This window comes from Mauremys mutica, unplaced genomic scaffold (genome assembly GCF_020497125.1).
Source record: "Mauremys mutica isolate MM-2020 ecotype Southern unplaced genomic scaffold, ASM2049712v1 Super-Scaffold_1559, whole genome shotgun sequence".
NCBI lineage: Eukaryota > Metazoa > Chordata > Testudines > Geoemydidae > Mauremys > Mauremys mutica.
The window spans coordinates 809,485-820,230 of NW_025423353.1; the positions used below are offsets into that span (position 1 = coordinate 809,485).

The 10,746-nt window shown below is 51.2% G+C and overlaps 2 non-coding genes across 2 annotated transcripts; one reads left to right on the forward strand and one right to left on the reverse strand.

The window, feature by feature from the left end:
- On the forward strand, positions 1 to 164 carry LOC123361411. The gene has a single exon (XR_006576159.1). It is a non-coding gene; the product is annotated as a U1 spliceosomal RNA (small nuclear RNA).
- Positions 165 to 2,093: 1,929 nt separating this feature from the next.
- LOC123361414 lies at positions 2,094 to 2,209 on the reverse strand. The gene has a single exon (XR_006576161.1). It is a non-coding gene; the product is annotated as a U5 spliceosomal RNA (small nuclear RNA).
- Between the last annotated feature and the right edge of the window lie 8,537 nt (positions 2,210 to 10,746).

Here is a 10,746-nt window from a genome sequence, read left to right on the forward strand (position 1 = left end):
ATACTTACCAGGCAGGGGAGATACCATGATCACAAAGGTGGTTTTCCCAGGCTGAGGCTCATCCATTGCACTGTGGGTGTGCTGACCTCTGTGATTTCCTCAAATGCGGGAAACTCAACTGCATAATTTGTGGTAGTGGGGGACTGCATTCGCGTTTTCCTCTGGGAATGGGTTCGAACAACAGAAAATGGACAGTGGGCTGTTTAGGCTTAGTGCGCTGCAAAGCTGATTCTCAGGAAAGCAGTTGTTATTTTGGGCCTTTGTGACTGCTCTTTTTGACAGACCCTGTACTTCTAGGCATCTTTGTCACACGTTCCTCCTTGTAAGCAAAGCTCAGCTCTGAAACTTTACTTGGGTCTTATAAGGCTCTCTCTGTGTTCTTGGCTTTCCCTGGTCTTTTGCAGCTGATCTGCTCTCTAGTCTGCTTTTGGGGGGCTTGGACTGGTGCCTTCCTTGGCTCTAAGGGGAGCTGCCTGCCTGCTCTGCTTCTTTCCCTGCTTGTAGCTTCTTGCCCGGCCCTTCTTCTCGGGCTCTTCCTCCTTTGACGGGAGGACGGCCTGTCCAAAACGCCTGTCCCACCTGGTCTCCTCGTCCAACAGGCAGCCTCGCCCCCTGCCCTGGGGCCGCTTTGGCTTTCGCTGTCTGTTCCTGTCTCTGTGCTCCGGAGACTAGGCTGTCACAACCCCGTGCTGGAGGAGGGCTTTCCGTCACTTGAGGCCCACCCACCGCCTCCCCGAATGCCCTTAGCTACGCTGGGGGTTAGGGCGGCGTGGCCGCGCCGCCCAGGAGCGGGTTTTCCCTTTTGCACACCTCTGACGGACGGAGCTGTTTTGACTTAACTGTTCAGCACGCACCGACCCTCGGGCCTGGGCTGCACGGGGAACGTAAATCGGCGCGGCTACATCAGTCCGCGCCTTGGTCGGAAGAATTCTTCCGTCGACGTCGAACTAGCTCCCGCCTTTCGGGGAGGTGGATGGCCGGCACCAACGAGGAAAACCCTCTCCAGGACCCTTCTCCGGGAACAGTGCCCTTCCGTTTGGGGAGATTATGCTGCTTTAAAAAAGAGAAATTGTTTAAGTGCCTTTCTCTGAGGCAAGGTTGACTTTGTATTGCTTCCCTCGTGGCGCCTTATAGCAGTTGTGTTCTGAAATCTTTAGGGTTTGACTTCATTTATGATGAAATCTTGCTGTAACTTTATTCTAATTTTCAATGAGTAACTAGACCTGAGCTGTTTGGTTTGTTAGTGGAGGATTGTTTAAAAACCTGGGATTCCACTTTTGGCTGCCTTTCCGTTACATTTCCTCTGAAAGCCCACCGAAAGCCTCCACTTCCCACATAACTCTCTCAAACCTGCAGTCATCAGGCATACAGAAGATGCTTACAGTTTCACTCCATACGAGTCCAGTTCCTTGCTGTTTCCTGTCTAACCACTGCACACATATGGTATCCCCTCCCTACCCGGAGCTGCTTCCTGGCTTTTGCGCTCAGGACAGGAAAACGAGAATGGAGAGGTAAGCTGTGCAGGGAACTCTTCCTCAGCTCGCACTCCACCCCCCAAGGGCCTTTCGAGGTCTTCTACGGACTTCAGGTTTCATTTGATTTCCAAGGTTTATGGGCTCATTAATTAGCCATCTCTCCTAATGCAGGGATCCTACGGATCAGACCATAGATCGATGGCCCAAAAGAGCTAAGAAACAGAAATAAGGGTGAGCGCTAGGCGTTACATTCAGATGAGCATCCAGAATCTGACTGTGCCCTGGCATGTTCAACGCTGCCGAAAAGAAGGAGCTCGTCAGGTCCCTCTGCTAGCACCCAAATCTGGTGGCTAGTCGGTCTGCTGGGAAATAAGGAAAAGGAAATGAATAAAGGAGTTAGGCAATAATAAGGAAATGAAGAGGTTTGTCAAACGGGTTCTGTCTGATTTACCGTCTTCCCAGCTACCCGTCAAAGTTAAAGACCTAGCCCAGTATCCTGTCTGCTGACAGCGGCCAATGCCAGGTGCCCCATACTATACTTTTTTCATACTATAGAAAAGCTTCAGCCAGTGACACCAGCTCAGGGAGCACTCTTCTGTTTTTCTCACAGCAGGCAACAGCCTTGCCAAAGCAAAGCCTTAAAAAATTGGGTACAAACTCATAAACATTCCTCTCCACGGAAATCTTTAGTAAAAGGGGAAAGATTTATATGAACTGAAAAGAAAGCAGAGTATGTAGAACACGTGGCAGAGGCGCTGCCGGGGCAACCGCCTAGTCTCCCAAAAGTCAGGGAGACTACTCTCCCAGCCCGTGTCAAGGCCTTTTGGGGCTGATGTCATTTGCATGGTTACACCCACCCCAGATTGCATGATGGGAGTGCTTGTCCAAACGGTCATTTCAGCTGCTGCGATATCCCCAGTCTCTTTGTTATTGGGTCAGGAGTAATCCAGTGTATTTTCCTGTTGATTTTGGATCAAGGACAGAGTAACTGTACCTGGTATTTGAGGCCGGAGAGCATCACCCTCTCCTGAAAAGTAGTCACCATTAAGGGGTATGGGTTCCTAACGGCCACTCATGGGGGGAGGTAAGAATAGCTGTTTGTTGGTGCTTTGCCTTGCTTCCCTGAGGCCTGTGGGGGGGAGCCTCAAAGGTCCCATTTTGCTGTCTCTTGGCCTCAGTGATCTCAGCTGGTGGTCCAAAGAGCAGGCTGGATGCCATTCAGAAACCCATCTGCCAGCAGCTGTGCCGGAAGCTCAGGCTTAATCTTCAAGGCCGAGCACAAAAACTTTCAGCCGGGAACATTTCGCTCCCTTCCCACCTCTGCCCAAGTAGAAAGGGAGAAGTGGAGGAGACATGCCGGCTCAAAGATGCCTCCCTCCCACTTCCCTGTACGCTGTTCAAAGCTCTTGGCCTGTCTCATGCCTTGTCAGGAAAGCGTGGCCATGCGGCCCAAGTCTGAGTCACGTCCGCAGCCTGGCCCACCCTGGCTGACAGCGCGCAGGGCCACGCGAGTCAATGGCAGGTCGAGTCGGGAGCCTCAGCTCTTTCCCCTGACAGCCACACACACAGCGCTGCCTAGCACCCCCAGAGCCTCCCTCGTGTTCTCCCGCAGCAGCCGCCTGCCGGGGTGGTGGGAAAAGGGGACCAGGAAGCACTGCAACCTCATTCCAGGACAGGAGGCCCTCACCACGCCTAGGCCTGCCTCTTGCCTTCAGCCCAGGCAGCCAGAGGTGCCGGGGAGCTCCCTGGCAGGCCGCTTCGCCTCAGCCACCTCTTGCCTCATGGCCTAGGCTCTTGGTGCTCTGCTGGTCACCGGCTCGCTTGAAGGCCCAGAGGGAAAAAGAAACAAGTGCACACATAGCAGAGGATGGTTTCAATCCATCAACCTCTGGGTTATGGGCCCAGCACGCTCCCGCTGCGCCACTCTGCTGCTTCTTCGCACCCTCCCCCTGCCACCTAGCCGCCACTATCCGGAGTAGTGCCTTACGCGCTCTCGTGGTGGCAGGCAGATGCGCAGGCTGCTAGGCAGCTGCCCTGGTCACAGGATTTTACAGCTTCTACAGGGTAAAAGGGATCTATTTGGGGTTTGGACACCATTGGGAGCTGGGTAGCTGAGTGCGGGAGACGGGAGCACTTCTTAAACAGTTTTAAGTTAAGCTTTCAAGCTTGTGGGGGACGAGGTTCAGCCTTGGATCCGTGTCTGCAGCAGGCAAGTGCCTCTGGCTCAATCGCCCCCCACCCCCACCCGCACCCGCACCCGCACCCCGCAGTATTAGCAGACTGAAATACGGAGCAAACGCACACGCCTTGCAAAGGAACAGGAGCCGGGATCTCAAACAAATGTCAACATTTTATTAAGATGATGTTCAAAGAAAAAAAAGTGTACGGTACAGCGTTTAGGCGTAGAAGTTTCTGGTGATCAGTGAACAACGTATAGATTACTCAAGGGGTGAGAAGTTCGGTTTAAGATCGGGTGGCGTAAGGAACACATAATCTGCAATGGCCCGGACTGGGGGGCAAAAGGTTAACGTACAGACACTGAGTTAGGAGGGTATGTTGTCCATGTGAGGGCTACGTTCAGGTGTGGAGTATAACGAGCGGATACGACGATGAGGATGAATTGATGGGCGTTTGGTGAGTTTTAACGTTCAGTGTTTTTTAATCTTTGCCACAATCTAATTGAAGCAGGGTCAGTATGAACTCTCCCCTGCCATCTGTTGGTGATGTGTTGTCAAGGCCTTTTGGGGTGATGTCATTTGCATGGTCACACCCACCCCGGATTGCATGATGGGAGAGCTTGTCCAAACAGTCACTTCAGCTGCTGTGAGATCCCCAGTCTCTTTGTTATTGGGGCAGGAGTAATCCAGTGTATTTTCCCATTTATTTTGGATCAAGGACAGAGTAACTGTACCTGGCATTTGAGGCCTGAAAGCTTCACCCTGGCCTCAAAAGTCCTCACCATTAAGGGGTATGGGTTCCAAACGCCAAAACCTAGGGGTAAGTAGAAATGGATGTTAGTCTGCTTGTTGTTATTCTTTCTGCTCTCCCTGGTGTGTAACAACAAAGGCATTTTTGAATCTCTTAGAGTTGTTGTTGGTGATGCAGTTGTTTGTCCTAAGCTTATGCTATTCCATCTCTTTCACTGTCTATTTTGGTCCTGAGAGGTAAAAGGTTGTTCTGTGTGCAGGCTTATGGAGTGAGGTAACAAAGGGTGGTGGTGGTGGTGTATGTGCTGCCAAAGTCGTGACCCTCTTTCCCCCAGCCCAGCTCTGGTCCCAGAGTCCAGAATTTGCATCAACCCACCCACTGACCTGTGACTAACCATTTTGTTCTGCTAACTCTTCCAGCAAAACAGGCCAAAGAAAGTGTATGCAAGTGCTGTACCACAGCCCCGGTGCTCTTTTCGGTTCCTTCCCACAGAACTTTCACTCCATACCAGTCCAGTTCCTTGCTGTTGCTTGTCTAACCACTGCGTGTGTATGCTATACCATACCCTGAGCTGATTCCTGACTTTTGTGGTGCTGATTCCCTGCTTCAATCCCAGGCTTTGGCAGGCCCTTTCATCCCTTTTTTGTGCAGGGGTGGCTTGTTTTCTAGGAAGGCAGCAGCACCTTTATCTGAGGCAAGTACCTGATTTTGAGCTCCCCAGCAGGACAAAAGAGAGCATGGGCTTCTTCCCCTAGTTTGCCCACCTGACCTGTGCTGTTAAGCACCATGGTGCTGTATTGTACAGCACAAGAGATGGGAGCTGTCTTTCCCACATGACTTATTCGTTGACCCAAAATGGCGGGAACAGAGTGAGGCAGGACGGCCCTCGGAGATGGTGCCAGAGGGGGCAGGGACTTGGGAGGAAAGCTCCTCTGCAAAGCTGAGTGACAACAGTGCTGGGGAAGGGGCATCTGGCACCTGGAATGTGGCAGGGATTCAGGGGCCCAAGAGGAGGCACTTGATGTTAAGGTGTGAAAGGAAAGATCTATGGTAGGAACTGGCTCCCTTCCTCTGGACCACACAGTGTTTGGTGTTGGGGCGGATTTTAATTGTCTCAGCCAGCCTGAGAACCGCTGGTCCCGTTTTCTCTACCATCAGAGGAAACGTTTTTACAATGAGCACTACCTGGCGCAGGTCTGTAGTGAGGTCAGCTTAGAGGACGTGTTTCTCCGTAATGGAACCAGTGGAGGGTGGGCAGTAACCTCCTATTCCTCTGACCCGAGCTCACAGCAGCCGCAGAGGGGATACATCTTTCTGCAGGGACAGGCCAGGAGTCGCACTGACCGGATTTCCGTGAAGGAGAGCACGTCGACAGCCCAGTGCAGGGTGGTGCCATTGGACTGTTCAGATCACGCAGCTCTCACCATGTGCTCAATGTGGGCAATTCCCTGACCCACGGCAGAGGATATTGGAAGCTGAACATCCAGAGCTTGCAAGATAAAGGAGCAGGGGGTGAGGCCTGGTGGTGTTGGCAGAATGGGAAAGCATCAGAGGGTTCTATGGCAACCAGGGGGATTGGTGGGAGTCAGTGAGGGAGGAGTTGGCGGCTTTGTTCCAGTGATCAGGCAAACACCACAACATTAAAGAAACCAATGGTGCCAAGTCCTGCAGCATCGCCTGTGGGATTTCCACAAGAGCATCCAGGGAGGGGAGCCAGTCAGCGTGTCACTGTACGACCGGATCAAGTGACAGCTGCCCAAGTTCCAGGAGATGAGGCTCCAGCTGGCCGATATGAGTGGGAGCACCGAGTGAAGGGAGAGGGTGGCCTCCCCTGACATTTTTGCAGCCTGCAGGGAACAAAGACAAAGTAGGGGGATGTGGGGACTCAGCGCAGGCCCCACAGATGTGGTAGATCAGTATTATAGCTGATGGAGGAGGAAAGAGAGTCCTGCAAGAGGAAGCTGCTGGTGAGAAGAACATGAGACTTTTAACTGGGGGGTCCAGTGTTTGAGTCCCAGTTTTAGCAGCTGGCTTTTAAGCTGCTGTGCAGGGCAGTTCAGCTGTCAGAACACTGAATAGTGCAAGCTGGGCTCAGATCTCAGGGGGACTCTGGGACCTGTTGCTTCGTACCTAAACATAGGTGGAGTTTCAAGGCTTTGTCTTGCTCTTTCAAATGATGCGGGAGCCGGTCTTTTTCCTGCTGGCTGTTGTGACTTGCGCACCAGAGGGGACGCCGGATCCAGCAGGCTGGCCTTGTCTGGAGCCCTATAGGGAAGGATGGGAGCTGGCTTTACTCTGAGTTCTGCAGCCAGGCACGGGAGGCCGCCCTCTTGGTTGACCTACTGGCCCAAAGTCACTTTGGCGGCATTGGTCTTTCCCCAGAAATGCTGAAGCACAGGCCTGAGGGAGGGAGACTCAATCCCCCTCCCTCTTGGTCAGGGCGGAAGAGGCGGCTGTAAGAGCGGCCAGGTCCCTGAGCTGGGCCTGCCAGCGTTTGGGGAGGGTGGAGCTGACTGCGGCATGGTGCTGGCAAAATGCCTCAGGGCGCTGGCGGGAGGAGCAGGCCAGGGCTAGGGCTGGGAAGAGAGAGAGAGAGACCAGCAGGTTTCCTCTATTGTTTCCTGGGCTCTTTTTCTTCAGTAATTTCTCCTCTGCATGAACTTGCTCACTTTTTTTGTAGGAGACTGGCTAGCTCAGTGGGCCAAGCGTCAGACTTTTAATCTGATGGTCCAGGGTTCAAGTCTTTGGTCAAGTTCTTAACTATTCCCCAAGGTCTTCAAAAGCTCTGTCTCTGGAGCCCTCCTTGATGTTACTTTTTCTCTTCAGGATTTTGCCTTTCCTCAGAAGGGCCTTTTGTGTGTGGGATTGAAGGGGCAACTTCCTGACACCCCCTCTGTCCTCACAGGCTGGAGGAATAAAGGCCTCTGGGCAGGGGCAGCCCTAGACTAGCTGTCAGCACCTGGCGCCCCAGGCAAAGCCCGCAATTGTCACCCCCCACCCCCAAACCCCAAGGGCAGAGCTAGGCAGAGGTTTTTTGGTAAACTGGGAAACATTTTGCCCCTTTTTTCCTTTTAATGTTTTTAAGCCTTTTTTTTAAAACAAATGCTTAATTATTCAGTTTGTCCATCCGTCCGTCTGTCCAACCAATGTTTCTTTCTCCATCCTTCTGGTTCTGGCTGCCCCTTACTACAGCCATAACTTTGGTCTTGAACTTTATAGAGTAGTGAGGTACCTTAAGAGTTACATGCTAAATACCAAACCCAAATAACACTAGTTACCTGTGTCTGGCAAAAGGTGTCTGGCAGTTTTGCCACTTTGAATGATTCAAATGGATTTTCAGTGGCATTATTAAAAAAACCCAGCAAAGCAGAACCAAACCAATTCATCTTAAACCTACAAAACAAGAGTTTTACAAACCACGAGTGTCAGTTTAGGTCCTTAAAACCTTACATCATCACACACAAAGTTCTCTTTTGCCTAACATCCCTTACAGTGCGATTACTCTTTTTTACACAACTGACTCCCGATTACACGTCCATCTTGTACAACCAGAGCCAGCCAGGGGCAGGCAAGTTAAGTGCCAATAGAAACCCCGGACATTCCTTTAGTGATTTTGCTTACATTACCCAGGAGTCAAATCATTTTGATGAGATTATCTCCCCGCCTGCTGCCTGTAGCTGTCCCCTATAGACCATTTCTGTGGGCAAAGGGCCCATTTCCCCTCAGAATGGCTGTAAAGGCTTCTTGGGACAAAACATAGTGGTGGTAGTAGCCACTTTACCTGACCCTCTTGTATAATTTAATTACCAAACTTCTATCAAATATGACTGCACAGAGCTGCACATACAGTTACGTACAGTTACATTCACTGAAAGTGAGCAACTGTCCCCAGAACGCACTGCCGGGAGCCTTAAAGTATCTGCTAGTGGCACAGGTACCTTTTAAGTACCGAGACGTGCAGTGACACATCTTTCATGGGAACCGGCCGGCGTGTGCAGAGCAAAGGTTGCCCACAGGCGCTGTGTCAGGCTCTGGCACCGCGTGAGAAAATGGACCACTTTCTGGTGGCTGGTTTGTTTCCCCGACAGGTGTTGGGACTTCTGGCTACATGATGGTGGCTGCCAGACTCGGTTGGACAGGATTCTTTTCAGCTCACCTGAGGCTTGTTCCTGGATGAACGAGGGCAACCACAGGGCGCCAGCAGAACCAGCTGCAGCTGCAGCAAGGGCGCCCTCAGCAGGGGCCGGCGTATAGCGGGCGGGTGTCACGGGACACACTGCGCCTGCTCAATGTCGGAAAAATCCTCTTCAGACTAAACCAGTTTGTTTCTCGAAATCAAAACAAGTGGGATGAAAGTTCTTTGCAAAAATATTTTGTTGCCAAACAAAAGCATCTTCTGTTTGTCACAGTGTGTTAAATTGTCTCGTCACACACAAAGAGGAGACACTTAGATCACAAACATTATATGAGATGCTTCAGTCTGAGCTAAGTAGTTGCTGCTCATAACAATTTCAAAATAAAAAAATACAAATAAAATAGACTATTTCAGCTATTCTATTATGTCATAATCTGATCGGAGTAAACATGATAGGACACCTCATATTACGCACTACTCCTAGTGACACTCTCCAATGGATCCCCGTCCTCCACCCACTGTGAGGTAGGTAGGAGCGGATCATTATTATCCCTACTTGAAAGAGGGAGAAGCTAAGGCTGCGAATGGAGAATTGACTTGTCTTAGGTCACACAGCCAGCCAGTGGCAGAGTTGGGAGTAGGACCCAAGAACCCTGATTTTCAAACTAACCATCAGATCTTGAATTTCAAACATTGAATGACCTGAATAAAGTGCTCCCACATGAGTTCCAGACCAACAACAATGCACAGTAATTATTCAGCAAGTATTTGAGGAGAACTGCAAGGTTAGAGAGAATCATGAACTGCTCAGAGACCATTAATGCAGAGAAGCAGCAAAATTCATCAAACATAGAACTGGTTATGTCTTATTTACTTGGTCTTAAAAGAGAACAACAAGGACCTGAGTCTCCTCCCTGTCAATAACCCCCTGCTCAGTCAATCAGGGTAGAGACTGAGGACGGGAGGCTGAGGGTTCTCAGCAGAGAGCCCAAAGGATGGCCCAGGTCACTGGTGGGGATCACTGCCCAAGCACTATTTCAGCCCCACATTTTTGGGTGGACCTCCCACAGTGGGAGCTGCAGAGCACTCCCCTGCAACACATACACACACACACACACCGCTCCTGCTGTTGGGAGGGGAACAGGTGAAAGGACAAAAGAAGCAAGAGATGAAGAGAAAGGAGGGAAGGGAAGGATGGAGGAAAAGGTGAAACAAAAAGGACAAACCCTAATGTCCCCAGTGATTCTATGGGACAAAATCCCAAGTGTGAAATAAAATTCTGCCTCCTTAAGCTCATGTTTTCCATGCTTAGAATTCAACTGTCACCTGATGGATCAGACCGAACAGGTTTCAAACCTCGAGGAGGCTCTTACCTTCTAAACAGGGACGGCTATTTTCTAGTAAAATCACTAAAAGGGAAGGAGAAAACTCAAAAGAGGTTCCTCCTGGCGCTCACGTACCTGAACCCGAATACTCTCTCAGTCCTCAAAGAGAGACCTGGAGAAGGAGACTTGCTGAAGCAAAGTCACAGGGGTCTCTGAGGTTTCCCTGGCCCCTCGCTCCTGTCCTGCCTGGCTGATGTCAGCATCTCTCTGTGAGGTCACCACCTCCCCACCACCTTTGACCAATAGTCTGAGGTCCTGCAAAAGGCCTTTGTGATGTCACTGCCACACCCCTCCCTTGCTGTACTAATGTCCTGCCCCTGCCCAGGCACTTTGGAGGTTTGAGCTACTCCCTGTGGATCACCCCACTCAAGGAGCGTTCGTTCTAGGAAGCAAGCTGGTAGTTTTGGATCATTTGCAAATTTTGTCAGCTCACTGTTTAGCAGATCATTTATGACTATGTTGACTAATACTGGTCCCAGTACAGACACCACTATTTACGTGCTTCCATCCTGAAAACTGGCCATTTAGTCCTACCCTTTGTTTCCTATCTTTTAACCAGTTATTGATCGACGTGAGGACCTTCCGGAGGTGAAAGTAAGCCGGTATGGTCCGGTATGGGGTACCGGCAAGAGCCGGTACGCTGTGCCAGCCCAGCCCGGCTTCCCCAGGCTGGTGATTTAAAGGGTCCAGGGCTCCCTGGAACGGCCTGAGCCCCGGGCCCTTTAAATCGCCTCCGGAGCCCCAGGGAGCAAATCACTGCCGTGGATGCTGCTCTCTGCCAACACAGAGCAGGGTGGCAGAAGCTTCCTTACAGTGGGGGAGG